At 43.5% G+C, this 5,527-nt stretch overlaps 1 non-coding gene across 1 annotated transcript; it reads right to left on the bottom strand.

Annotated features, from left to right (window-relative positions):
• Positions 1-444: 444 nt before the first annotated feature.
• Positions 445-518, bottom strand: TRNAI-AAU. The gene has a single exon. It is a non-coding gene; the product is annotated as a tRNA-Ile (tRNA).
• Between the last annotated feature and the right edge of the window lie 5,009 nt (positions 519-5,527).

Genomic DNA, 5,527 nt, shown 5'->3' with positions numbered 1-5,527 from the left:
TCAAATCGCTGTAGCATTTGTTGTTGTTTTTGCTTGAGTGTTTTTTTTAGGTTTTATATTGAACCATTAGGTTCGCAAGATATGCTCATCTTCCACATTGCCAGCCATTGCCAAATTGTGTCTTCAAATCACTGTAGCATTTGTTGTTGTTTTTGCTTGAGTGTTTTTTTTAGGTTTTATATTGAACCATTCAATTTACCCATTCAAAGTCTGCAACTCAATGGTTTGTAGTATATTTTCAGAATTGTGCAACTATTACCACAATCTAATTTTAGAACGTTTCCATGTGATCGTGTTATTTATAAATAGAAATTTGTAAAGCTGATTATGTGTCCTGTTCAATATATCCATGGAAATCCTCTGAAAGGAGCTAGTTTGTAGAGCTCTTCTTCAAATTGTAGAAAGAAGTACTTTCCTTGGTTTTTTGTTTTTGTTTTTGGCAGCTGGCCAGTAGGGGATCCGAACCCTTGACCTTGGTGTTATTAACACCACACTCTAACCAGCTAAGTTAACCGGCCAGCCCTAATGTCCTTGTTTTAAACCTGTAGTTTGAGTAGGTAGATGGAACAATCCTAATTAGATTATGAAACTGCTTAAATGTAGGTTCCTGTTATTTGCTAATAAAAGCACTCCTATTTACTCACCTCAGAGTAAAATGACTCAGAACTCGCCTTATTGGAAGAGAAGGGGAGGAGTGCTATACTAGATAAAGGAGTTACTTCCCCCAGAACAATTCCTGGTCATGCCTGAAAGGCAGGGAGATGTGGAGGGTGTAGATGTGGGAGTACATCATGTGAGAACCAGTGCGCTGGCAAAGCTGAAGGGACAGCAACCGTTTTTTCTTCTTTAACAAGTTAACTTGAGCTTTTAATCAAATAATTTTTATGCTCCGAGTTATTAATTAATGACAGGTTCAAGTACTACTTACCCCAATTCAAACTTAACATGTTCATTGATAATGAGGATTGCTTATTATGACTTAGAATAAAAATGTATATGTATAAGAAGGTTGTTCTTATCCAGCCACTAAATGTTCAAACTTGGGTAAAGTTTTCTACTTGGGATCTTATAAGACATTTCTAGTTCATGGACAACAACATCGGTTTTCATGTTCATGGCTTTTATTCATTGGCTTAAGGATGTTAATTTCCAGATGCCATGGCTTCATTTCATCAGGTGCTTGGCAGCTTCCTGAAATTTCCTCCTTGCCTTTCAGACCATCCACAAGCATGGAGGGTACAGTCCCAAGTGTGAAAGCCTGGCAGGTGACATAAGGCCAGGCATTGCGAGACTGTGAAGAGGAAGAAAGCCCAGAGGCAGCTCTGATTGCCCAGGACACCTTGCAGCAAAGCAGCCATGGCCACAGCCTCTCACAAGCCGCGGGCCAGCCCCACCCCGGTCACAATCAACAGGCTTTATCCAAAGCTGGAAACAGCCTTACTTAACAGTGTGACATGTGGTTTCTTTGCCTGCACTGAGATTATTTACCTGCAAACTGCACAGGTAAAGAACCTGAGATTCTTTACGTGCACTGAAATGATTCTCTTGAATTGGGTATTGATACTGAAACTGTCTACATCCTTAGGCACTTGGGACGCAACTCACATTTCCCCCACAATGAGTCTATGAAAACCACTTTGATCTCTTTCTTGCAGAGTCCTCTGCTGGGCAGAGAGATGGCTTGGCAAAACAAAGTGATTGGGCTTTTACAGGCTTTGGAACAACACCCACAATGAGCAACAGGACTTGGGGTTTGTATTAGTCCATTTTGTGTTTATATAACAGAAATACCTGAGACTAGGTAATTTATAAGGAAGAGAGGTTTATTTGGCTCATGATTCTGCAACAGCTGCACCTGGGGCAAGCCTCAGGCTGCTTCTACTCATGGTGGAAAGCAGTAGGCAGACAGCTGGCAGGTACAAGCAGATCATATGGCAAGAGGAAGCAAGAGAGAGAAAGAGGAGGTGCCAGGATCTTTTAAACAACCAGCTCTTGCGGTAAATAATAGAGATCTCACTCATTAATCTCCCCTCCCCCAGGGAGAGCATTAATCCATTTATGAGGGATCCGCCACCATAACTCAAACAGCTCCCAGCACTGCCACACTGGGGATCAAATTCCTGCATGAGTTTTGCGGGAGACAATACATCCAAACTCCATCAGGGTTTAAGAATAGGCTGCAGTGGCATGAAAGGGCCCAAGGAGGTTGTTTCTATCTCTAGTGGTGTCATTCCCCATGCATGAGGAGGTTTTTCCAACCAGTGCTTTAGGAGCTGCGAAATTGAAGGACAAGAAACCGAAAAGGAAAACAGCCCTAACTTTTGTTGGAAAGGATTAACCCCCCAAGCAACCTGTTGAATTCAAGGTAGAAATCAAGTTAAGAAAGAAAGGAGCAAAGCAGATCAGAGCTTCTCTTATAGCCTTCTCCAGCCAGCGCAAGGGGACAGTATAACTCGACTTCATCCAGCCTATTACCAAATGAGGCAAAATTATTTGAGAGTTGCTGTGACCCAGAAAAGGGCTAAATTAAATCAATTACAAGCCCAAATGTATACAAAATTAATCTGCCCTTTCTGAGTGTGAGAAGCAACAAAACACAGCTGAAGGCATCTGCATCTGAGCCATTCTAACCCTGAACTGGCTTCAAAGCTGGTGCTCCTGGGCTCCATTTTCCAGGTCTTCTAGTTCAGGCCCGACATTCCTCCTGTGTGGGGCCCTGCTGCTGCCTCCTGCCTCCACCAGCGCCCCCCGCAGCCACGCCCACATCGACAGCTCTGGCTCTGGCTAAGCATGGAGCTGCTCTCTCTTCTCAGCGCCAGAGGGGAACTGTACTGCACAGGGAGACAAGGCCCCGATCTCTTTTGCTTTGTCTAAAATCTATTTCCTACAAGTTGCAAGCGTCCCAAGAATAGGGTCATGGGTAGCTGTAAACTCATCTTGCCTTCTCCCCCATCCCATGTTGCAGATTAAACGTGTGTAGGCAACAATAATAGTTCTAGTAGCATAGATGTCGTAGCTATGTGTGAAGCACTATGTTATTTAATCCTCAAAATAACCCTTTCTAGGAGGTATTATTATCTTTATTTTGAGATGAGGACACTGAGACCCGGAAAGGTTAGGTGTCTTGCTTAGGAGCATAATTTTTAAAGGACAGAAATGGGACTCCTCAGCAGTGGTGTTGGGGTGGAGGGGGAACACCCTGGTATGGGTGGAGAGAATTTTAAAATAATAAAACCAGCTGGAAGTCAGATGGTTCCCTATTAACACCAGGTATCCGCAATTTTCAAAGATGCAGTGATGAAATATTTTTTCTACTTGGGTGGACTGCTCCCATTACCTTATTAGGCTGGGCACTGTCATGCCTGTATTTGGTGTCTGACACTGGAGCAGCCATGGTATAATTTGGTGGAGAGCAAAACTAAAACGCTAAGAATGGCAGAGCAGAAAGATAGGAAAGACTTGGGTTTGTTTTTTTTACTTTTTAAATTATTATTGTGGTAAAATATACATAAAACTTACCATTTTAACCATTTTTAAGTGTACAATCCAGTGACATTAAGTACATTCACAATGTTGTACACCATCAACGCTACCCAATTCCAGAACTTTCTCATCACCCCAAAAGGAAACTCTGTACTCATTGACTAACTCCCTATTCCTCCCTCCCCCAGCCTCTGGTAACCTCTATAATTCATGTCTCTAGGACTTGTGTCTCATATAAGTGGAATCATATATTTGTCCTTTTGTGTCTGGCTTATTTTACTCAGCATAATGTTTTCCAAGTTCGTCCATGCTGTAGCATGCATCAGGATTTTATTCCTTTTTAAGGCTGAATAATATTCTGTAGTATGTAAGAACCTGGGGTTTTTTTTGTTTGGTTTTTATTAAAAGATGGTCAGTAAAGGGATCTTAACCCTTGACTTGGTGTTGTCAGTACTATGCTCACCCAGTGAGCCAAGTGGCCATCGCTATATAGAGATCTGAACCCATGGCCTTGGTGTTATCAGCACCACACTCTCCCGAGTGAGCCACGGGCCCGCCCTGAACCTGGGTTTTTAACAACACCCTTAAGCCGATGGAGTTTGGATGTGTTGTCCCCTCCAAAACTCATGTGGAAATTTGATCTCCAATGTGGCAGTGCTGGGAACTGACTAAGTCATGGGGGCGGATCCTTCATGAATGGATTAATGCTCTCCCTGGGGGAGGGGGGATTAATGAGTGAGTTCTGGCTCTATTAGTTCCCGCGAGAGCTCGTTGCTTAAAAAGACCCTGACACCTTCCCTCTCTCCCTCTCTTTCCCTCTCCCTCTCCCTCTCTCTCTCCTTTATATATTACCCAGTCTCAGGTATTTCTGTGATAGCAACACAAAACAGACTAAAACAGCCACCATACTTTGGGGACCTCTTAAGATAGATAATAATTTTACCTTATGGTTTAGGCCATGTGGCATTGGGTTTTCCTAAGTGACATAAGGCACAGCTCAAATTGTTCTGTGTGATGCTCCAGGGTGGGCAATAAGACACACTGAGGAAATGGAAGCTCCCTAGCCTGAGGCAAAATTTCCCAGAATTTCCCTTTGTATGTATCTATATCTACACATGTGCACATAAGCACACATACACACAAACACATGACTAAGGCTTGACTCACTTGCAAATTCCTCATGGAACATTTTGGTTCATAGCCATGAGGAGGCGCACTGCAAAAAGATGTGAGCAGACCCCAGCACTAGTGGAGGATACATAGAAATGGGGATAAGGAAAAAGAAAAATCGGGTAGAATGTCTTTGCTCAAGGGTACCTATAACAAATGTATTTTTAAAAAATCTGAGTAAGCATGTATAATCATTTTTTCTGTGACTATAAAAGTGTAATAGACCACATTAAAAATGAATTATGCTATAAATATACAAAAATATCCTTTCATTGTTAGCTTATATGAAGTTTCTGCAATTATTATTTTATTATACATCACATTATAGAATTCTGTCTTTTTTGCTTGTTCCCTTTTCTGGTTCCTAGTTTCTCACATCCTGGGAGAGGACAAAGGCCTTTAGAGATCCATCAATTCAACCCTTTCATTTCACAGATAAAGGAAGGCAAGCGGCTTGCCCACAGTCACATCAATCCTCGGTGGCAGAGACCAGACCAGAACCAGGGCCCGTGACCCACAACAGGAACTTTCCTAATTAAACATAACCCATTCTCCAAACATGACTCATTCTCCACTCTGTCCCCAATCTCAGATGGGCAGAAGATACTGTGAGGGAAAGGAATATGTCTGGTTGAGGCCTCTCTGGCTTGTTATGAATGTGGAGCACTAGAAGAGAAAGTGATTGGGCCGGCCGGGTGGCGCGCTGGAGAGTGCGCCGCTTGGGAGCGCGGCGGCGCTCCCGCCGAGGGTTCGGATCCCACGTGGAGACCGGTTCCCACTCACTGGCTGAGCACGGTGCGGGCGCAACACCGAGGGTTGCGATCCCGTTGCTGGTCCCCTGTGCGGGCGCGACACCGAGGGTTGCGATCCCGTT

Source organism: Galeopterus variegatus, unplaced genomic scaffold (genome assembly GCF_000696425.1).
Source record: "Galeopterus variegatus unplaced genomic scaffold, G_variegatus-3.0.2 Scaffold4931, whole genome shotgun sequence".
In the NCBI taxonomy this organism is placed as follows: domain Eukaryota; kingdom Metazoa; phylum Chordata; class Mammalia; order Dermoptera; family Cynocephalidae; genus Galeopterus; species Galeopterus variegatus.
Note: the sequence above shows the minus strand (reverse complement) of the source record. Positions and strands in the feature narration are given on the sequence as shown.